This window comes from Choloepus didactylus, chromosome 8 (genome assembly GCF_015220235.1).
Source record: "Choloepus didactylus isolate mChoDid1 chromosome 8, mChoDid1.pri, whole genome shotgun sequence".
NCBI lineage: Eukaryota > Metazoa > Chordata > Mammalia > Pilosa > Megalonychidae > Choloepus > Choloepus didactylus.
The window spans coordinates 30,593,889-30,618,532 of NC_051314.1; the positions used below are offsets into that span (position 1 = coordinate 30,593,889).

The 24,644-nt window shown below is 38.3% G+C and overlaps 1 protein-coding gene across 22 annotated transcripts in view; it reads left to right on the forward strand.

Moving 5' to 3' along the window:
- Nucleotides 1-24,644, forward strand: part of ANKS1B (ankyrin repeat and sterile alpha motif domain containing 1B) — a 1,210,519-nt gene that overhangs the window by 1,055,493 nt on the left and 130,382 nt on the right. Inside the window, exon 1 of one of the 22 annotated variants that reach the window (XM_037845553.1) lies at nt 1,668-1,916. The exons of 20 other annotated variants lie outside the window; for them this stretch is intronic. The gene's annotated coding sequence lies outside the window, so the exon portion shown is untranslated. Of the gene's footprint in view, nt 1-1,667; nt 1,917-2,206; nt 2,485-24,644 lie in introns of those variants that run through there. One more of the 22 variants, XM_037845552.1, reaches the window with a different exon arrangement.

Sequence of the window (24,644 nt, forward strand, 5' to 3'; positions counted from 1 at the left end):
CTACAAATGACACCTCTTTGAAATAGCCCAATATTGTTCCCAGAGAATAATAGTCACAAGAGAATGATGTCACAGGAAATGTCATTGTAATAACTTAGTTTCTTGGGAAATCAAGAAAATGCCTCTTCTATCTCAAGTCACAGGCATTTAGATTCAGAGTGAGAAATACAACCAAGTGGCCTGACTTCTAAACCCACTGAAAATTTGCTATCTCAAAAAAACAGAGATCTCCAAATGTGCTCAGTCAAGTGGCCAAGTCAGGTTCATTCAAGAGTACACCAGTCAAAATCATGTCCAGTCTGTCTCTGATTCTATACATATAAAATGTAAAATCAAAAAGCATCATGGAATCCTCAAGTAAGTGGAGATATGCTCCCCTTAGGGTTAAGTGCTCCCACTCTGGAGCCTGACAGGACTGGGTTTATGTCCTGGCCCTGCTACTTGCTAGCAGAGTGGCTTTGGGTGTACTATTTACCTTAAGTTCACAAAAGCAGACAATGACATGAGGTTGGGCAAAGCAGTGGGTGTTTGGTGTTTTCCTGTTTAAGGAAGAGAGCTTTGTCCTACAACTACTAATTGCAAACTTAAGTTTTTTTTTACATCTGTAAATTGAGGATAATAATAAAACTTAACTCATAGAGTTGTAAGAATTAAATAAGATAATGTATAGATGCCTGGTAAATCACAAGTGTTCAGTAAATGTACTCATTATTTTAGTAGAAAGATTCACATTTCTAGTTAGTGCCTGAGGTTTTGCAGCTGATAAAAATCTTTGCTTTCTTTTGCTTTAAAGCTATGAATGCATACTTTCAAACTTTAGGAAGTATCTTGAACAACAGAGTTGATTAACTGTACGGGTTGGGATTCATCATACTCCTATACACTTCCTTAACAACTTTTTCTTAAAGTAGCTTCCATCTGATCTATTTCACAGGCTGCTCTGGTTGCTGTGTTGTTACCTTTTTTTTTTTCCACAGGTTGTTGATCCTCTGTGGGAATCTGTGGTTCTTAGGTATGGACAAATCTGAGACTAAGTGGGCAACTCTCACTTTTGGATGGAACGTTGAAATGCCAAAGAACTAAAGCGTGTGGGTTGTCAGATATGCTAATTCAGATATAATGGTATTAAGCAGTCTGTAAAGCTACAAATTATTTTTATGGAGAGAAAAAAAAGACATCGAGATAAAAAAAAGGGAAAGAAAAGCTTTGTCATTTAAGGTCAGATGTACCTCATTTAATTGGCATTGTGTTGAAGAGAAACCTTTGCCAAAGTGAACTTCAAGGACAGTAGCTGGTAATAGTAGAGGAGTAACTTTGGTGTGGAAACTTGGGGGGCGACTTGGGGGGAGAGGGGAGGATGTTTGAGCCATATCAAAATCTTACTCAAAATCTTAACTGTGACACTCGAAGTCTACTGGAGCCTATCATACTCCTCTGAGAGCAAGTCCCACAGGATGGAGCCACCAGTCCACACAAGTTGAGGATTTCTGTGGCTTCTCCTGCGTCGTAAACTAGAAGCTGCTTGGTTAGTGAGAAAAATCCCGGGGATAGAACCTCGGAGACAGAGCGGGACTTGTCTCTCCTTCTCCACCTCGTCCTCCTCTTCCTCTCCCCAACAGCGGCGACAGCAGTGACAGCGGCGGTGGCAGCTACTGCCACCGCTTCTGCCGCTGCTGAGCTGGTCACCTGGGCGCCTGCGGAGTTGCCTCGCCTCTGCGGCCTCTCAGAGAGCAAGGAGGGGGTGGCGGAGGAGCTAGATATCCATAGTAACAGAGGATGCAAGGGGCGCCGAGCGGGAGCTGGTGCGCTAAGAGGAAGCCCCCGCGCGCCGGCAGCCGGCGGTACTAGGCGCCCTGCAGCCCCCGCGCGCCTTGCCGGGACCCGCGTCGCTCTCGCACTTGGGGTCAGACTGAGTGGTAAGCCCTCCCCGGCTTCCCCCGCCCCTTCGGCAACTAAGCCGACACCTCCCACACGCCCCAGCCGCCCACCCCACGGGAGGCAGCCGCAGAACAATGGAGAGCGCAGCGAGCAGCCCGGGGGAAGGCGCTCGGGGGAGGATGCTGTCGCCGCCCGGGCTGGCGCGCGCCGTGAGGGGCCAGGCGCGTGCTAGGGCGCGCTGCGCTGGGTGGTGGGGTGCGGGATAGCAGCGCAGGACGGGGGCGCGCGCTGTTCGGGGGGCGGAGGGACGGCCGGGAGAGGGGCGCGCGCGCGGGCCCGGGAAGCTCGCTGGGAGAGCCCAGCGCTCGGTGCAGCACGGTGCGGCCAGGCTCGCTGCCTCTCCCTCCCCTCCTCGGCGCGCTCGCCCTCGCCTCCACGCTCGCATTCGCTGGGGGCGCCCAGAAAGATGCTCAGAGGCAACGGCTAGGGGAACGGAGGTTCCAGCCACATGTCCGCGTCTTCGGGGGCCGGAGCCCGCCAGCCCTTGCGGATCCCGGTGCGTGGCCAGCTCGCAGCCGCTGCCGTCTGTAGTACCAACCGGCTCGGGTGAGTAGCAGCGTGGCAGCGGGCGGTGTGGGGTACGGCTTCCTCGCTCCACAGCCCCGGCTCGCCAAGATGAGGTTCCGAGAAGTGGTGCTGCAACTGGGTCAGAAAAAGGGGTAGCCGAGTCGCAAAGCCCGGGAAGGCTGCGGAAGCTGGGTGCCGGGGCATTTGTTGCAGCCTGGGCTAGCGGGCTCAACTGGGTGGGCTTAAAAAAACACACACGCTCACAACAAAACCTGTTTTGGTGACTGATGGAAATGGATGCATTTTCCATTTTCTTTCTTCATCTTTGGGGCTCCAAGGAGTTTGACACGTTAAATTGCCGTGATTTCCAAATGGTTTGACTTTCGTGAGTATATATTTTCCAAAGGTCATTTGTCTTCGATATTAAAAAGCCAAGCCAAACTCATGTAATTTCCGGGTGTGCGTTGAATTATCTTTAAGGAGTAGCAAGAAGAATAGAACACTGGAAAGGTTGGTGTTGTGTGCTCTGTCCCCTTTCTCGTATTTTTCATACATTGATTAGTTCGAGGAAGTGGGCATGGACTTTCCAACGCTACGCCTTGGAAGAGAGCAGTAATAGAGCAGCAGAGGTTGCAATTTGCTGGTTTCGTGAAGGTCGGGTCAGCATTTCCATTGAAATCGCAATTCCCGTGGCTTGTAACTTGGATGTAATTTTACTCCAAACTGAAACTTGCCAAAGCCATACAAGGTCTTGCTTTTATAAGAATACTGCCCCCGCCGTTCCCTCCCCCGCCTCACCCCCGGAGAAAACCAGCAGTTTATAAACACGAGCCTCTAAAACGGGCACCTCAGGAAGGCTTTGCATTTTCGGATTGGTCAGGAAGGCTAGTCCATACTGCAGTTATCATTTCTGCTGTCTGAGCGAGTGAGATGTTAGTTTTTGAAGACTAAAAAAATTAAGTCCTCGAGCTGCGTGCTTGCACTGAACATGTTTTATCAGCAGATTGGAGGATGTGAACTTTGGGGTCCTTAAGGATTCTTAAGCTCTTATTAGGATACTGCTATGTCGACTTCTGCAACTGGAAAGGCAGAACTAGAAGAAATAGTGTTGGAACCGCAACGTTTGGAATTTACGTTCCACTCCAGACTTTTCTGAGCGTTGAGACAAGTAGCCAAGGGACTCTGTAATTCCCCTCTATGGGAGTCTTTGCAATAGGGTAGATTCGCGTTGAAGTTCGGTGCCGGAAAGGAGAGGTGAAAGTAGATTAGAAAAACTATCAAAGATTCCTTCCAGCCTGTGTTCTTTGTACTAAGCAAGGAGATGCTGGTGTTGTCTGGGTTATTTGAGTCCCCAGTGTTGACGGCTGTATGACAAAATAGGCTATAGTGATTGGTTTGGGCATTATTCCACGGTAAAGCTTCTTCAGAGGTGTTCTGTTCTGTGCTGTGAATCCTGGGTGTAGCGCTTGGTATGACGGCAGTGATCCTCTTGGACTCAGATGGAGGATTAGTGGAGTAACTTCAGTACAAATGGAGTTAAAAACAGATGCATGCCACCTGAGAGACTTAGGGAACGTGTCATACAAAAACATTGCCACAAAGACTGATTGTGTATTTTTAAATATTATCTTCAGAAATGCAAGGGCAAAATATGATCTTAGAAAAAGAAATGAAATTCAGTACTCCTTGTTCCAGGATGAGAACTTTGTCCTGCAGTCACTAATTGCCACAACTTAATTTATTGGATTGGAGTTACTTTGCTTGATGCTCTTGGGCAATTTTAGTACAAGCAATTTTTTTTTTCTTAATCAGTGATTGTAAAGTGACAGTAGATCCATGTATAAGAAATGGGAGATCCCCACACAGTTACAGACCCACTAAGAGGGGCCCAGAAGGAGAGAACAAAGTGCTTTGCCTCTACTCAGAGATCAAATCTCCAGTGAATTAATTTTTAAATATAAATGCAACACGATACAATATTTAATAAGGTATTTTAGGGTAAATAGTTTTAAAAAAACTCTGCAAGTAAATTTGTTTATCAGCAATTTAAAATGATAATCACAGTTATTAGTAATCTGGAAGTTTTCAGGTTTAATCAATTTCATTACACAAATTAAATTATGATATATTTCTTTTCTGTTATTTTATGCATATGGTACACTTGGATGGATATGTTAGGGATTTGCTTTCTTTAAAATAGTAATATTTGTTTAAAGTTGCTTTGCATATTCTAAATAGAATAGAAATTAGCAGACAGAGCATTATACAAGAAAGACATTCCTAATAATCATTCATGATATTATTATTCTGTTTTAAATGTTGGCAAATGTTTTCTGGTTTATTATCAAAGCATTTTTATTGCATCATTCACTGAATAAACATTTTTGAGCACCATTGTTTGGAAGCAGATTTTATCCTTTCTCTAAATGGAAGGCAGACATGTTCTTAAATATAGTATTGAAATAAATGCTCTGACATTGTCAGTGTTTATAGCATTGGCAGAGACTGTAGAAATACTGAGTGGAGTTTACTGATGTCCCTATTTCTGACCAGATGTTGGTGTCAACATATGTCATAGTCATATCCATCAAGCCAGTTAATGTCCCAGGAGGAATGAACAGTTAGCAGAATTAGTTAGGAGAGCTGTTGAATTAAAGCCATTAATGGTCATGAGCAAAACATTTGCATTTCCATAGGTATGTTTGATTTTTGCACATTTTGGATTTTGTACCAGTAACTTGGTCTTGTTAGCATTTTCAAGTGCCAATACCAACAATCAAAGTACAAGGTCTTCTATAAGCCACCAGTAATTAACAGAAGTGTGAACAGAATCCAGATTTATTGATTGGCTACCTATATATTTTTTCCTGTGGACAGTAATCAATAACAAAGCATAAATGTTTGCCATTGAATTTAACAGCAGTGTATATCAATAAACCTTGGAAAAATTGTTGTATGCACATTTCTATGAGTAAAAGATTACATTAGCCATGATGTCTTTACTCTTGTATTATAATATTTGGTTTCTTTAAAATAATTGTTTTCAAAGTGCAATACGGTCAATATATTTAATAATTTTCTTGAAAAAGAGCGCTTACATGAGTACCTTTATCTTCCTACATAACTGTCAATAATGCATTGTTCTAGAAATCTATTTTTATGTAGATGTAATTTTCATGTAAAAATTAACCTTTCTTATAATTCTAGTATGAGCTAAAAATCATTCCTGTTCATCTGATTTTTGCTTTCTTTTCATGGAATCATGAGATGGTTTTTTACAAGTCAAAATATGACTTAAGCTGAGTCATCTTTTTTCTTTAAAAAATTGTGAAACTATGTTGACTTGTTTGGATAAAAATCCAAGATTAATTCCCTAAAAATTCTTTATACTTGACCAGTATCTCTCAGTTCTGCTATTTATAAAGCAAAGCCCTACTGGTAATTTTCTCACATGGGAAGAGGAGGAGATGCAGAGAAGATCAAAACAAGATTTGAACTAGAAGAAGTAAAAGGGCATGTTCTGGTTCCCTCTGTTACTAAAGACTTTATAGTGTGTTTCTTTTTTAGGTAAATCTCAGAACAGAATTGTTCCATAAATGACTTGTAAGGATACATCTCTTTGGGGTTTGGGATTAGTGTAACTAAACTGAGGACAAGGCACAAGGACGTGCACTAGAAAATTGATGATTGCATTGAGATTTTCCTGGATACTCAAGGTTACCGTGTCCTGGCACCTGTCACTACAACAGAGGTGTGGACAGCAACCTCTCAGCAACAAAGAGACGGCAACCTTCGAGGCACGTGGAAAACTCTATTCGGAATCCTTGGGGTACCACCAGCATAAACCTCAGCATTTCTTGGCCATGCTTGCATAGTACTTGGTTCTGTTGCTCTAGTAACATTCAGTAGGGGTAAGCTGTATGGCCATTTCAAAACCAAGACTCTCAGCAAGAGAAAATTATATTTTAACAATGTTTGTGCCTATTGTTGGTTTTTAAGTATGTTTCAATTAGAATAATTTTTTTCACAGTCATAAGTTTCATGATTTGTTTTTGGTTTTAATTAAGGCTTTAGAGTGACTTGCACATAGTTGTAACTGCAACAGGTGGTATGTTTCTGTTGTGTAACCCTCATAAAAATCTCATTTCCCTATGTTTAGAAATCAAGACCATGTTGTAGTTGTTTTTCCAGAAATATAAAATGTAACTGTAAAAATAAGCAGCCTCTCTTTATTCCATGATTCATTTCTCCAGAAAAGACTCACAGACCATATGCAGTATCTCTTGGCTCTTAATGTATTTTTTTCTATCTTAACTGTCAACTTAGTGTAAAAATAATTGGTTCAAATTGTTTTCTTGTAGAAGAGCTTTTCCCCAGAATGAAAGGTCTGGCATTGCCTCCTAAATATCTCCTAAGGGTTGGTTGGTATTCCTGATATGAATGATGCTATTTATTTCACCCTACATGTAGATTAGTCATAAAAACTCATGCCAAACCAAATTTGAGACAGAGCCTCAAATTAGAAATATATAGTCCCTCCCAAGTTTCAACATCATTTGCACACTGGCTCTCCTTCCTCTCACCCACCCAGAGCTACTCCAGGCAGGAAAATTAAGCTGTCTTAGGAGATGAAATTTTCTGGTGGTTAACAGGAGAAACTCTTCTTCCCTATTTTCTCTTGGTTGCTTATTACTGGCTCCTTCTTCCTTCTTATTCACTGTTCTTAGCTCAGTTATCTTTTAAATGACACATCCTTCTAATCCCTTTCCTTCTTAGTTTCCTTTCTCCTAACACTTCAGGAAAATGACTCTGTTCTTTATGCTTTTACTTTTTTTTTAATACTTTCAAACTTATGGGACAGTTGTAAAAATAATACAAACCCCATGCAAAGAGCTCGAGCATACCCCTATCCCCTCAGATACCCAGATCCACCAATATTAACATTTTTTCCACAGTTGCCTTATCATTCTATATACCCATATATCTAATCTATCTTTCTATCTTTCTATTTATCAATCCATTTTCTGAACAGTTGTGTGCAGGTTGTATACAGCATGTTCCTTGACATTTAGTTCTGCCATGTACCTTTTCTAACAAGGATTTTCATTTATGTAACCACCTGAAGTGCTGTTTCCAAGTTCAAGAAATGTAGCATTGATTGCTTTTTTACATTTTTGGTACAAACAGTGGCCTGTTGTGATTGGTCATTTTTCTGGGTAGTGTTATTGATATTTCTGTTATCAAAGAAGCTGAAAGCTATAAAATTTAAAGTGAAGTATACTCAATAAAGAACCAGGAACAGAAACCTCAACTGTTCTTGCAAATGCTCTCAAGTCTCTTTCAGAATATCCACAAAAATTTCCACCAATATGAAAGATAGATGATAACTGTAATTCATTCATATTTAAATAAGTTAAAATGTTTATTTTAATATTCTGTTTTGTCAGTGATAGTGTACTGGTTTTGAACTGTTATGTACCCCAGAAAACACCGTGTTCTTTAAATCTATTTTTTTGGGTTCAGACCTATTGTGGGAAGGACCTTTTGGTTAGTCTATTTCAATTGAGATGTGACCCAGCCCATTCAGGGTTGGTCTTAATCCTTTACTGGAGTCCTTTGTGAAGAGGATAGAAGATGGTAAAAGTTCAGAGACACAGAGAGAGAGAGATGCCCAGAGACATTTTGGAGACAGTCATTGAAACCAGAACCAGGAGAGAAGGACCAGCAGTCGCCGGCCCTGTGCCTTCCCATGTGACAGAGGAACCCCAAGTGCCATCCGCCTTTCTTCAGAGAAGGTATCATCCTGCTTGTGCCTTAATTGGGACATTTTCATGTTCTTAGAATTGTAAATTTGTAACTAATAAATCCCATCGTAAAAGCCAACCCATTTCTGGTATATTGCATTCCGGCAGCTTTAGCAAACCAAAACAGATAGTTCATCTTTTTGCTTTTCTAGTATTTTTGTGTTAAATATACTGAATTTTAGCCCATTGTGGGTCCAGTAGACTTTTGTGGGTTAGCCTTGATATTTATTCATTATTTATACGGTGGCGTATTTGAAAGAAAGTGCATTCTGAATTCTGAACAACTGTCTTAAAAGACAGCTTTGTAAACACAACCTTCCTTTTTAAGCTGAGAAATAATCTCTGTGTGTATATTTATTCATTTGAGGAATCCTTACTGAAGGTCAGCTGTCTTTTTGGCACTGTTCTCAGAACTGAAAATATAATGGTGAACAAGATAGAGAACTTCTGGGGAAGATTGCAGAGTAGGGGGCTGCAGTGCTCACTCCTCCTCCAAAAATATCTAGTAGATAGGCAGAAACTGTGTTAAACAACTGTTCTGAGGCTACGGAGGCCAGGGGAACACCCAGGGAAGAGCAGGATGAAGAAGCTGAGACACTGTAGGAAAAATGTGTGAGTAAATTGCTCAGTGGCGATGCTCAGTGCCCATCCTCAACTCTTGAAGCTAGCCTCCTGAGATCCAGTTTCTAGCTGGCTCCTGCAGACAGAGAGGGACATGGAAGCCCTCTTCCCCAGTAAGGTCAGGTACATATCATGGCTCTTGATCTTCAGGTTTAGATCACTGGGTCCCAGCTTAGAGTTGCTCTTTCAGCCCGCCCTGGGCAGGGACTGCTGTGCCATTGTTAAAACCCCTCCCTTGACAGGGGCAAAGGCACTGGAGATTCAAAGAAGCAGGACCTATGTAGGGCTGTGGGGAAAAGTTTGCTGAAAATCACCATCTGCTAGGCAGGTCAGGAAAGTGCAGCTTCAGTGAGCCATCAAAAGATTTTTGGGTGTTTTTCCTGACCCTCTCCCCAGGGCCCTTTGGAACTGGTCTGCACCCCCTTCATGGATCCCTAGCTCTCTTTTGGCTAGGTAATACAGACTTTGAAAGTCCTCTCCAATGTGACCTGCCTCCTAGACTTTGCCCTCCAAGCAAAACCAGCTGGAAGGAGTGAAAAGAGAGTTTAAAAAAAAATTATGGAGGCAAAACAAAAACAGACTGAGTGGATAAGGATTCCAGGAGAATAAGTTGAACCAAGTGTTAAAGGAGAGCCTCAACACAAAGCCAAGCAAAAAATAAAACCCTGTGCAAGAGAGAGAAACTGACATTCAGAGTAGACTCATCAAGATAATCAGATGCCTAGACATCGGCAAAACTTTACAAGCCACACTAAGAAACAAATGGCCCAAAGGAACAAATTAAAACTTGGGAGGAGACACAGAGTTTGGAAAAACTAATCAAAGATGTTCAAACAAAGCTCCCAAAAATCAAGTCAAGGAGATGAAGAAAAATATGCATGAAAAGATAAAGGATATTAAGAAGACACTGAAGACAAACAAATGCTGAGAGAATATGCTAACAAGAGACCTGCCCTACTGGAGATACTAAAGGGAGCCCTACAGACAGAGAAACAAAGAAAGGACAGAGAGACTTGGAGAAAGGTTCAGTACTAAAGAGATTTGGTATGGGTACAATAAAGGATATTAATAGACAGAGGGGAAAAATATGACAAACATAAACCAAAGGATAAGATGGCCGATTCAAGAAATGCCTTCACGGTTATAACGTTGAATGTAAATGGATTAAACTCCCCAATTAAAAGATATAGATTCGCAGAATGGATCAAAAAAAATGAACCATCAATATGTTGCATACAAGAGACTCATCTTAGACACAGGGACACAAAGAAACTGAAAGTGAAAGGATGGAAAAAAATATTTCATGCAAGCTACAGCCAAAAGAAAGCAGGTGTAGCAATATTAATCTCAGATAAAATAGACTTCAAATGCAGGGATCTTTTGAGAGACAAAGAAGGCCACTACATACTAATAAAAGGGGCAATTCAGCAAGAAGAAATAACAATCGTAAATGTCTATGCACCCAATCAAGGTGCCACAAAATACATGAGAGAAACACTGGCAAAACTAAAGGAAGCAATTGATGTTTCCACAATAATTGTGGGAGACTTCAACACATCACTCTCTCCTATAGATAGAGCAACCAGACAGAAGACCAATAAGGAAATTGAAAACCTAAACAATCTGATAAATGAATTAGATTTAACAGACATATACAGGACATTACATCCCAAATCACCAGGATACACATACTTTTCTAGTGCTCATGGAACTTTCTCCAGAATAGATCATATGCTGGGACATAAAACAAGCCTCAATAAATTTAAAAAGATTGAAATTATTCAAAGCACATTCTCTGACCACAATGGAATACAATTAGAAGTCAATAACCATCAGAGACTTAGAAATTCACAAATACCTGGAGGTTAAACAACACACTCCTAAACAATCAGTGGGTTAAAGAAGAAATAGCAAGAGAAATTGCTAAATATATAGAGACGAATGAAAATGAGAACACAACATACCAAAAACCTATGGGATGCAGCAAAGCAGTGCTAAGGGGAAATTTATAGCACTAAACGCATATATTAAAAAGGAAGAAAGAGCCAAAATCAAAGAACTAATGGATCAACTGAAGAAGCTAGAAAATGAACAGCAAACCAATCCTAAACCAAGTACAAGAAAAGAAATAACAAGGATTAAAGCAGAAATAAATGACATAGGGAACAAAAAAACAATAGAGAGGATAAATATCACCAAAAGTTGGTTCTTTGAGAAGATCAACAAGACTGACAAGCCCCTAGCTAGACTGACAAAATCAAAAAGAGAGAAGACCCATATAAACAAAATAATGAATGAAAAAGGTGACATAACTGCAGATCCTGAAGAAATTAAAAAAATTATAAGAGGATACTATGAACAACTGTATGGCAACAAACTGGATAATGTAGAGGAAATGGACAATTTCCTGGAAACATATGAACAACCTAGACTGACCACAGAAGAAATAGAAGACCTCAACCAACCCATCACAAGCAAAGAGATCCAATCAGTCATCAAAAATCTTCCCACAAATAAATGCCCAGGGCCAGATGGCTTCGCAGGGGAATTCTGCCAAACTTTCCAGAAAGAACTGACACCAATCTTACTCAAACTCTTTCAAAACATTGAAGAAAATGGAACATTACCTAACTCATTTTATGAAGCTAACATCAATCTAATACCAAAACCAGGCAAAGATGCTACAAAAAAGGAAAACTACCGGCCAATCTCCCTAATGAATATAGATGCAAAAATCCTCAACAAAATACTTGCAAATCGAATCCAAAGACACATTAAAAAAATCATACACCATGACCAAGTGGGGTTTATTTCAGGCATGCAAGGATGGTTCAACATAAGAAAATCAATCAATGTATTACAACACATTAACAAGTCAAAAGGGAAAAATCAATTGATCACCTCAATAGATGCTGAAAAAGCATTTGACAAAATCCAACATCCGTTTTTGATAAAAACACTTCAAAAGGTAGGAATTGAAGGAACTTCCTCAACATGATAAAGAGCATATATGAAAAACCCACAGCCAGCATAGTACTCAATGGTGAGAGACTGAAAGCCTTCCCTCTAAGATCAGGAACAAGACAAGGATGCCCACTGTCACCACTGTTATTCAACATTGTGCTGGAAGTGCTAGCCAGGGCAATCCGGCAAGACAAAGAAATAAAAGGCATCCAAATTGGAAAAGAAGAAGTAAAACTGTCATTGTTTGCAGATGATATGATCTTGTATCTAGAAAACCCTGAGAAATCGACGATACAGCTACTAGAGCTAATAAACAAATTTAGCAAAGTAGCGGGATACAAGGTTAATGCACATAAGTCAGTAATGTTTCTATATGCTAGAAATGAACAAACTGAAGAGACACTCAAGAAAAAGATACCATTTTCAATAGCAACTAAAAAAATCAAGTACCTAGGAATAAACTTAGCCAAAGATGTAAAAGACCTATACAAAGAAAACTACATAACTCTACTAAAAGAAATAGAAGGAGACCTTAAAAGATGGAAAAATATTCCATGTTCATGGATAGGAAGACTAAATGTCATTAAGATGTCAATTCTACCCAAACTCATCTACAGATTCAATGCAATCCCAATCAAAATTCCAACAACCTACTTTGCAGACTTGGAAAAGCTAGTTATCAAATTTATTTGGAAAGGGAAGATGCCTCGAATTGCTAAAGACACTCTAAAACAGAAAAACGAAGTGGGAGGACTTACACTCCCTGACTTTGAAGCTTATTATAAAGCCACAGTTGCCAAAACAGCATGGTACTGGCACAAAGATAGACATATAGATCAATGGAATCGAATTGAGAATTCGGAGATAGACCCTCAGATCTATGGCCGACTGATCTTTGATAAGGCCCCCAAAGTCACTGAACTGAGTCATAATGGTCTTTTCAACAAATGGGGCTGGGAGAGTTGGATATCCATATCCAAAAGAATGAAAGAGGACCCCTACCTCACCCCCTACACAAAAATTAACTCAAAATGGACCAAAGATCTCAATATAAAAGAAAGTACCATAAAACTCCTAGAAGATAATGTAGGAAAACATCTTCAAGACCTTGTATTAGGCGGCCACTTCCTAGACTTTACACCCAAAGCACAAGCAAGAAAAGAGAAAATAGATAAATGGGAACTCCTCAAGCTTAGAAGTTTCTGCACCTCAAAGGAATTTCTCAAAAAGGTAAAGAGGCAGCCAACTCAATGGGAAAAAATTTTTGGAAACCATGTATCTGACAAAAGACTGATATCCTGCATATATAAAGAAATCCTACAACTCAATGACAATAGTACAGTCGGCCCAATTATAAAATGGGCAAAAGATATGAAAAGACAGTTCTCTGAAGAGGAAATACAAATGGCCAAGAAACACATGAAAAAATGTTCAGCTTCACTAGCTATTAGAGAGATGCAAATTAAGACCACAATGAGATACCATCTAACACCGGTTAGAATGGCTGCCATTAAACAAACAGGAAACTACAAATGCTGGAGGGGATGTGGAGAAATTGGAACTCTTATTCACTGTTGGTGGGACTGTATAATGGTTCAGCCACTCTGGAAGTCAGTCTGGCAGTTCCTTAGAAAACTAGATATAGAGTTACCATTCGATCCAGCGATTGCACTTCTCGGTATATACCCGGAAGGTCGGAAAGCGGTGACACGAACAGATATCTGCACACCAATGTTCATAGCAGCATTATTCACAATTGCCAAGAGATGGAAACAACCCAAATGTCCTTCAACAGATGAGTGGATAAATAAAATGTGGTATATACACACGATGGAATACTACGCGGCAGTAAGAAGGAACGATCTGGTGAAACATATGACAACATGGATGAACCTTGAAGACATAATGCTGAGCGAAATAAGCCAGGCACAAAAGAGAAATATTATATGCTACCACTAATGTGAACTTTGAAAAATGTAAAACAAATGGTTTATAATGTAGAATGTAGGGGAACTAGCAATAGAGAGCAATTAAGGAAGGGGGAACAATAATCCAAGAAGAACAGATAAGCTATTTAACGTTCTGGGGATGCCCAGGAATGACTATGGTCTGTTAATTTCTGATGGATATAGTAGGAGCAAGTTCACAGAAATGTTGCTATATTAGGTAACTTTCTTGGGGTAAAGTAGGAACATGTTGGAAGTTAAGCAGTTATCTTAGGTTAGTTGTCTTTTTCTTACTCCCTTGTTATGGTCTCTTTGAAATGTTCTTTTATTGTATGTTTGTTTTCTTTTTAACTTTTTTTTTCATACAGTTGATTTAAAAAAGAAGGGAAAGTTAAAAAAAAAAAGAAGACACTGAGTGAGCATGAAGAAAAATTTGATAGTATGAACAGAAAATTAACAGAAGTTATGGGAATGAAAGGCACAATAGAAGAGATTAAAAATATGCTAGAGGCATACAAAAGCAGGTTTGAAAAGACAGAATAAAGTCAACATAGTAGAAGACAGGACAGTCAAATAAGAACAGATAGAGAAAAGAATGTAAAACTTTGAGCAGAGTCTCAGGAATTTGAATGACAGCCTGAAGCACGCAAATATACAAATCATGGGTGTACCAGAAGGAGAAGAGAAGAGAAAAGGGGCAGAAAGAATATTTGAGGAAATAATGGCCCAAAATTTCCCAGCTCTTATGAAAGATATGAATATCTATCTCCAAGAAGTGCAACGTACTCCAAACACAATAAACCCTAATAGACTACTCTGACACATGTTAACCAGAATGTCAAGTGCCAAAGATAGAGAGAGAATCCTGAAAACAGCAAGAGAAAAGCAATTTGGCACATAAAGGAAACAGTAATAGGGTTAAGTTCTGATTTCTCATCAGAAATCATGGAGGTGAGAAGACAGTGGTATGATATAGTTAAGGTACTGAAAGAGAAAAGTTGCCAGGCAAGAATTATTTATCCAGGAAAACTGTCCTTCAAAAATGAGGGAGAGTTGCAAATATTCACAGATAAATAGAAACTGTGAAAGAGTGTGTCAACAAAAGATGAGCCCTACAAGACATACTAAAGGAAGTGCTACAGGTTGAAAGGAAAAGTCAGGGGAGAGGCTTGGAGGAGAATATAGAACTGAATAGTATCACAAAAGGTACCTAAAAGGATAAAAAGAGAAACAAAAATAAGATGTGACATAAAAACCAAAGGATAAATGGTTGAGGTAAGTACTGCCTTTACGGTAATAACATTGAACATTAATGGATTAAACTACCCAATCAAAAGACAGAGATTGGCAGAATGGGTTAAAAACTGTGGTCCATTTATATGCTGTATACAAGAGACTCACCTTAGACACAAGGACAAAAATAGGATGAAGGTGAACAGTTGGAAAAAGATACTTCATGCATACAATAATCAAAAAAAGAGCTGGGGTAGCTATCCTAATGTCAGACTAAATAGACTTTAAATGCAAAAGTGTTGTAAGAAACAAAGAAGGACACCATATAATAATAAAAGGGGCAGTACACCCAGAAGAAATAACAATCATAAATGTTTATGCACCTAACCATGGTGCCCCAGAATAACATGAGGCAAACACTGGCAAAACTGAAGGGAGAAATAGACATCTCTACAATAATAGTAAAAGACTTCAATACACCACACTCATCAATGTATACAACAGCTAGACAAAAGATCAATAAGAAGACAGAGAGCTTGAACAATATGATAAATGAACTACACCTACCAGATACATATAGAACATTGCACCCCAAAACAACAGAATGTACATTCTTTTCAAGCGGTCATGGATCATTCTCCAGGATATACCACATACAGGGTCACAAAAAAAGGCTCAAGAATTGTGTAAAGATTGAAATTATGCTGGACACTTTCTCTGACCATAATGGAATGAAGCTGGAAATCCGCACAAGTGAAGAACCAGAAAATTCACAAATATATGGAGATTAAAAAAACACACTTTTAAACAATCAATGGGTCAAAGAAGAAATTGCAAGATAAATCCATAAATAACTTGAGACAAATGAAAACAAGAACGTAACGTATCAAAACTTATGAGATGCAGCAGAGGCAGTGCTGAGAGGGAAATTTATATCTCTGAACACCTACATAAAAAAAGAAGGGCAAAAATCAAGGACCTAATGGTATACCTAGAGGAACTAGAAAAAGACAAACTAATCCCAAAGCAAGCAGCAGGAAAGAAACGACAATGAATAGAGCTAAAAAAAAAAAACAAAAAACAACAACAACAAAAAAAAATGAAATTGAGAACAACAACAAGAAAAAAACAATAGAGATAGCAACAACAAAAGCTGGTTCTTTGGGAGGAGCAATAAAATTGACAAACCCTTAGCTAGATGGACAAAGGAAAAAAGATAGATGATGCAAATAAATAAAATCAGAAATGAGAGAGGGGACATTACTACTGTCCCCACAGAAGTAAAAACGATCATAATAGGATACTATGAACAACTCTAGGCCAACAAATTATACAACTTAGGTGAAATGGACAAATTTCTAGAAACATAAGAACAACTTACACTGACACTAGAAGAAATAGAAGACCTCAGCATACCAATTACAAGTAAAGTGACTGAATCAGTCATCAAAAATCTCCCGAAAAAGAAAATCCCAGGACCAGATGGCTTCACAATTGCATTCTACCAGTCATTCCAAGAAGAATTAATACCAATCCTGCTCAAACTCTTCCCAAAAAATGGAGAACATTATCTAACTCATTCTAAGAAGCCAACATCACCCTAGTACCAAAGCCAGATAAAGATACTACAGGAAAAGAAAATTACAGACCAATCAAAAGAAATCAAAGAAGACAAATAAATGGAAGGAAATTCCACCTTCATGGATTGGAAGACTAAATATCATTAAAATGTCAATTCTCAAAATGATTTACAGTATCAACACAATCACAATCACAATTCCAACAGCCTACTTTGATGAATTGGAAAAGCCAGTCATCACATTTACTTGGAGGGGTAAGAGACCCTGAATAGCCAAAAACATCTTGAAAAAGAAGTAAAAAGTTGGAGGAGTTACACTTCCTGACTTTAAGCATATTATAAAGCTACAGTAGTCATAACAGCATGGTACTGGAATGAAATTAGATATATTGACCAATGGAATTGAATTGAGAGTTCAGAAATAGGCCCTCACATGTATGGTCAATTAATATTTGACAAGGCTACTAAGCCCACTCAACTGTGACAGAAAAGTCTTTTCAGCAAATGGTGTGAGAGAATTGGATATCCATATGCAAAAGAATGAAAGAGGACCCCTATATCACACTATAAACAAAAATTAACTTGAAACAGATCAAAGACTTAAATCTTATATAACCAGAACAATAAAACTCCTGGAAGAAAATGCAGGGAAGCATCTTCAAGATCTTGTGTTAGGCAGTGGTTTCTCAGATTTTACACCCAAAGAACAAACAACAAAAGAAGAAATAGATAAATAAGACCTTATCAAAATTAAAAACTTTTCCCTTGAAAGGACTTTTAAAAGAAGGTGAAAAAGCAATGTATTCCATGGGTGAAAATATTTGGAAACCACATATCCCAGAATATATAAGAAACCCTACAGCTCAACAATAAAAAGACAGACAGCCCAGTTTAAAAATGAGCAAAAGAACTGAACAACCATTTTTCCAAAGAAGAAATACAAATGGATAAAAAGCACATGAAAAGATGCTCAACATCTTTCCCTAATTTATTATGGAAATGCAGATCAAAACTACAATAAGATATCATTTCACACCTACTAGAATGGCCACTATTAAAAACATAGAAAACTACATGTGTAGAAGATGTGGAGAAATAGGAACACTTACTCACTTTGCTGGGAATGTAAAACTGTGCAGCCACTGTGGAAGATAGTTTGGCTGTTCCTCAGGAAACTAAGTATAGAATTGCCATATGATTCAGCAATCCCGCTGCTTGGTATATACCAACAAAAACTGAAAGCAGGGACTTGAACAGACATTTGCACACTAATGTTCATAACAGTATTATTTACAGTTGCTGTAAAGATGGAAGCATCCCAGTTGTCCATCAACCGATGAATGGATAAACAAAATTTGGTATATGCATACGATAGAATAATATTCAACTGTAAGAAGAAATGAAGTCCTGATACATGCAACAATATGGATGAAACTTGAGGATGTTAATGTTAAATAAAATAAGCCAGACACAAAAGGACAAGTATAGAATGAGCTCATGGATGTGAACTAATGTTAATAAGCAAACTCACTGAGTCAGAATCTAGAATATAGATTATCAGGAGACAGAATGGGGATAGAGAATGGGGAGCTGTTTCTTAATCTGTGCAGAATTTCTATATAGGTTGATTGTAAATGTTTGGAAATGAACAGTGGTGATACTAGCACATTATTGTGAATATAATTAACAGCACTGAATTGTGTTGATGAATATGGTTGAAATGGAAGTTTTGAGCCATGTATTTACTAGAAGGAAAGTTAGAAGTTAAAACATGGGTCTGTATAACACAGTGAACCCTGTTGTGGACGATGAACTGTGATTAATAATACAAATATAAGAATGTTCTTTCATGAATTATAACAAACGTACGACACTATTACAAAGCATTAACGATAAGGTGATATATGGGAAAAAATACACCTAATGTAAACTGTGGACTCTATGTTAACAGAAACATTTTAATATTTTTTCATCAGTTGTAACTAAGGTACCATACCAATGCAAACTGTCAATAAAAGGGGGTATATGGGAACACTGTATTTTTTCCATGACTCTTCTGTAAACCTACATCCTCTCTAATTAAAAAAAGAGGAGTCCTCTTGCATGATGCAACATTGTTTATATATTACACCCATCTGTGTAAAGCATGTTTAATAAATGCTTGAGAAAACTATGAAAACTATGAAAAAATTTTTAATAAAGATAGACAAGATCCCTGTTTTCTAGAATGGATATTTAGTGGTGAAGGACCAATACAAAACAAGTAAAGAAAGAAAGAAGATAAATTCAGATAGTGATAAGTGCATTACTTAAGCGGGAAGGCCATATAATAGGACAAAGTACTTGAGAATTATTTGGAGGGGAAAGATGCTCCTTTTAAAAAGGTGTTCAGAGAAGGTCTCTCTAAGAAGGTGTCCCCACAACAGAGACCTGATGAGGAGAAGGAACCAGCCGTGCGAGAAGCTGGGGAAAGCATTCCAGGCACAGGGCACAGCACAGGCAAAAGGCCTCAGGGGAGAGTAAGTGCAGTGTGTTTGAGGAACAGAGAGCCACCCAGTGTGGCTGCATCCTGGTCAACTGAGGTCAGCCGTGCTGCTCACAGCAGAGGGTTTGGGTTTTAGTCTAAAAACAATCTGAAACAAATGGAGAATTTAAAGCAGGGGTGTGATAACTTCATCTTTGCAAGGAATGCACTGGCTGCTGTGTGAAAAGTAGATAATACTAGGGCCAGAGTGGATACACCGAGACCACAAAGACGACTGTTAAAGTAATGCTGGTGAGAAATGATAGTGATTTGAACCAGGGTAGTGCAGCAAAGAAGAGGAGTTTGGGAAAGAGAATGTCAGAATTTTGAAAATTTTCATGAAATTTTTAAATTACAGGAAAATACAAAGAAGAAAATAACAATTATCCATAGATCTCACTTTCCAGAATAGTATCTATTCATATCTTAGCATTTTTAGAGGAAAAATATGACTATTATTTTTGGAAATGTTAATATATGATCATTACAAATAATTCAGGCAATACACGTAATCCAAATATTAAATTTCTGAAATTATTCTAAATCCCACTGCCTAGAAATAACCAGCCTTTACATTAGACTAACATCATTCAAGGCATCTGTTGCATATATACAAAGGGTTTAATAAATGGATGCATAGATAGACATAAATAATTTTATCACAGTAGAATAATACTGGGGGTGCTATTTTTAGATAAAAAAGTGTGAAAAAGAGAAACTTATAGATAATTATTGAACTTCAAATAAATGTTTCCCAACTACAGGTGTTATTTTTTTCCTAAAAGATCTACCTTATGGTTATAAAAAGAATTATGAAAAATGTTAAAGAGTTGGAGCAAGGATGAATCCAGATTTTGTGGGAAGGTTATACAATTTGGGGGCCTTTTTTAAGAAAATGGAGTATATTTTGAAAAATTTCAAAGCATGACTATGTGAGTACATTGCTGTAACCTTTTCCAGGGCTTAGGAAAAGCAGATCACCCTTGTTAGTATAGGGCCTTGAAACTTAAGTTTCATTAGCTTCACAGTAAATGCACCTCAGGGTTGGAATTATTGTTTTTTTAAACTACAAGTTCCAATTTTAAGCACATTAGATTCATTCCTTGCTTGCTATAAAAGAGTGCTGTCACAATCTCACCCATCTTCTCTTTCCTGAGTTAGCAATTGTATTTTAATTTATACTGACCATGTTTGTAATATTTACATTCTATTCTGTAATCATAATTACCGTGGTTATGACTTAGTATAATGTTCTTTTTAATTAGAGCAGTTATGGGTTTACAGAAGAGTTATGCAGAAAGTACAGTTCTCAACACCCCCAACACACACACAGTTTTCCCCATTATTAACATTTTGCATTAGTATGGTACCTTTGTTACAACTGATGAAACAATACTGTTAGGAGTATAATATTCTTGAGTCATGCTTTGTTTCCCTTAGAACTTTGCAGCTATTACTCCATTGTTTAACAGCATTTAATATTGCTACAGAGTCTGAGGCCATCCTTTGTAGGTGATTTGCTTTTTCTGCCTGGATCCCAAAGAAATCTTTCCTTATTCTTGTAACTCAGTAGCAGCTGGGGTATTTCTAGGTGTTGAATGTTCTTGCCAAAGTTTTCTGCAATACAATGTATTCTTTAAATCTGCTGATACTATATCATATCTTTGAATATATCTTTTATTCCATTTATATTGTTACCTACTTCAGGGGCACTGATTATCCTTATTTTGAATTATCTTTCTCTCTTCCATATCTATTCGTTTCTTTATAATTTAATCTTTTTGTCATTTTCATCTGCATCCCCAATGAACATCTCAATACTTTCTTCTGTGTCAGTAATGCAATTTCAGAAGTATCTATTCTGTTTCTTGATGTCTCTAATTTATTTATTAGATTTAATATTTTTTCAAAAATATTGCTCTTTAGTTCTTGTTTCCTTATATTTACAAGCTCCTTTTTCCTCTCATTCAGTTGTTTCATTATTCTGTCTTTGAGCTTCTATTTTTATTGAAATCATTCTTCTATAGTAGGAATCTTATGTGAGGATTTCCTTCTGTTTATTTGAATGAAGTTCTAGATTGAGCTCCTTATGTTCCATATTCTTGCCACTCTCCTTTCTTCCCTGAACTTCCTCCCTCCTTCTCTATTTTGTTTCTTTCCTCCCTATTCCCTCCCTATAGAATGCTTGCATGTATGTCGTGCTGTTTCTTTTCATCTTGCTCATGCCTGAGCAGCTTTGCCTAGACATGGTGTGGGTAATTCTTGAATCTCTTCCCCCCTTTTTTGGGACCAGTTTGCTTTGTTCTTTGAGCCTGGATTTCTGTGCTTCTCTGCAATCTGAAGGAATTGCATAGGGAGGGGGAGAGCACAACTCAAGCTGTAAGCAGTCTTGGTTAGATTTCCTGGGCTCTGCTTTCTCCGATTTTGTTAAACGTACCCAATATCAGTATTCATTTCATCAAGTTGTGGAGAAGTGGGTGGGAAATACCAGTGATCACCTTTTTCTAAGTAACTGAAGAGTTCCATATGGAACCATTCCATAAGGGGCTCCACGTGAGCTGGAGATAACCTAGGAATTCCTGGGTGCCCCCAGTACAGTGGGCAGCCCTGGAGCCTTCCCAAGCCAGCCCTTTGTCCTGTCTTCCATTTCACGTGTCTATTATTTCTCAGAAGAGAGAGGAAACATGTAAGGATATTCACTGAGTGTGCTTTTCTCTAAATTTAGAGTCGTTCGTAAGAATTCTCAGAATTTTGTTGACTCACCTCTCTGGGGAGTGAAAACAGGGTTAAGAATCAAGCAACACTCTGCTTCTACATCCTGCTCCAAACCTTTCTGTTTTTTCCCTTGATTGCGGTTTTGATGTTTATTATATTTGCTACAATCCTTTCCTTGATTCGTTGCTGCTGTTACTTTTTTCTTTTTTCTCATTTTGTTAGGTATTTGGGAAGGGAAGTTTTGTGAGGCAATTTAAATTTTCCATCTTAAATCAGACTTCGGGATACATTTTGGAGATAGAACTTAGAGGTCTTGCTGATGAAGAGATTAAAAGGATGAGGGAGAGGGAGGAGTTATGGATGGCTCCTAAGTTTTTGACCTGAGCAACTAGGTGGATGGTGAGCAGATTGGACTAGTGGTGGGAGAAAGAATCAAGAGTTATGTTAAAAGTTTGAGAAACTGAACATCCACATGGAAATGTTAAGCAGCATCTACTCATCTGTAACTCAGCGGAAAGATCAGGATTCCATATACACATCTGAGAGGCTCAGCATGTAGATGATACTTAGAGTCATGTGTCTGGATGAGATCATTGAGGGAGAGAGAATGTGAATATAGTGAAGTGTATGATGAGTATACATTAATCAAGATATGTGTATGTATGAGCTCTTTAGGTTTAGAGTAAACTGTTCTTAACCCAACAGATATCTGAAATATTTCACTACAGATGTAGCAGGTTAATGGTAGGTATGCATTAGTGAGAAACGTAGATCAGACAACATTTTTAAGGATGGGGAATTTTATACTTTTAGGGATACACATTAGCACCAGTAGAGTATTGTGGTTTGGAGATATTTAATAGCTTTTAGCTATTAGCACGTGCATTATATATGTTTGAAGTTGATAAAGATTTGATTTTAACCAAATAGCTATAAGTTATTCATAAAAACTCAATTTTTGTGTGTTTTCAAGGTAAATCTCTGTATACACTTTTATTTATTACACTTTACAATTAAAATATAGCCTTTGCTTATATAACATACACATTGTGTATTTTAAAGCACTGCAATTTGATGTAATGTGCTTAGCAAAAAAAACTCGTCTGGAAATCAGTAAGCACAGATTCTAGATCTGACTCTGCCAATAATAATTATAGCAATAAAAACAACAGTATCAAACATACATATCCTTTTTGGTGTGGCAGGCACTACTCTAAGCACTTTACATATATTTAATTATTTTTAAGCAATTGTGTAGTTATATAACTTCCAGCTACTTAATCTTTCTGGAATTTCAGCTCCTCATTTGTAGAGTCATCCTTCTCACTTAATCTAAGAGTCAGCATAATTTATCTTAAATGGGACAGTTGTATTACAAAACTGCAGAATGGTTTAATGATCTTATTTACCAAAGCAAATGGAAAATGGGCCTTCTGTAGTCAGTGGGCATTACATAACCAAGGTTAGCCAGCATAAGGGGTAAATTTTGGAGATTTTGATAGACTAGGGCTGTATCACAAACACATATTCCCCCACCCCACCCCCCAAGCTGTTGCTCATGCTATCTCAAGCCCTGTCCTTTGTTCCAGGTGACTCACCTTTACCAGGCAGTCTTTCACTTAGAAGTAATCAACCCTGCTCTGAACTCCCACAGTTTTTGAGCCTTGTGTTTTGGCATTTGCATGTACATGTTATATTCCCTGTAGGACTGTAAGCATCTTGAGGGCAGGGCAAGAGCCTTTGTGATGCTGCTTCCCTCTGACAGCATCTACAATGCCTTACACATAAGGAGGCACTTCATAATTTTTAAAATTCAGTTGTATGTGTGTGTACAGTTTACATATAGCAAATAAAATTTAGGCTTTTCTGTATAGAGAGAAATTTTACTCACTTGAATTTAAAGGCATAATGGTGTATAAAAGGCATTTATCTGGGAACCAAGGCCTGAGTCCCAGCTCTGCTGCTTACCAGCTTGTGTGGTCTTCAGAGAACCACATCTTAGCCTCAGTTCTCATCAGCCAAATGGCGATATCAGTACTTGTGCTCCTATGTTGCAAGGCTGCGAGCATTGAATGAGATGACGTATATGAAGTACTGGTTTAAAAGAAAAACTATAAAACATCTCCATCCTCTCAAGCAAGATGTGGCGCACTTGACCAATTTATCTTTAGCCAATTCTCAGAAACATTGGGGTTCCTGAACTACAGCCTTCTCCTAAGACCCACACTCCAAACTCAAAACAGGCTTTTCTCCATTCTCCTCTTGATTGTAAGTAAATCTTATTTAGCACATTTAATATGGATTACTTCTCAAATCAAAGAGAATGGGTTCATAGTAATGTGAGAATGAGTAAACACAGATGAAAGCAATATGATGGATGCTACTGCCACGTACTTTTTTTTTATTCAATTTTGTTGAGATATATTCATATACCATACAATCATCCAAAGTGTACAATCAGTTGTTCACAGTGCCATCATACAGTTGTGCATTCATCACCCCAACCTATTTTTTTAACATTTTCCTTGTACCAGAAAAAGTGAAAATAAGAATAAAAAATAAAAGTAAAAAATAACACCCAAATCATCCCCCCCATCCCACCCTATTTTTTTCATTTAGTCTTGCCCCCATTTTTCTACTCGTCCATCCGTACACTGGATAAAGGGAATGTGATCCATAAGGCTTTCATAATCACACTGTCACCCCTTGTAATCTATATTGCTATACAATTGTCTTCAGGAGTCAAGGCTACTGGGTTGTGGTTTCATAGTTTCAGGTATTTACTTCTAGCTATTCCAGTGCATTAAAACCTA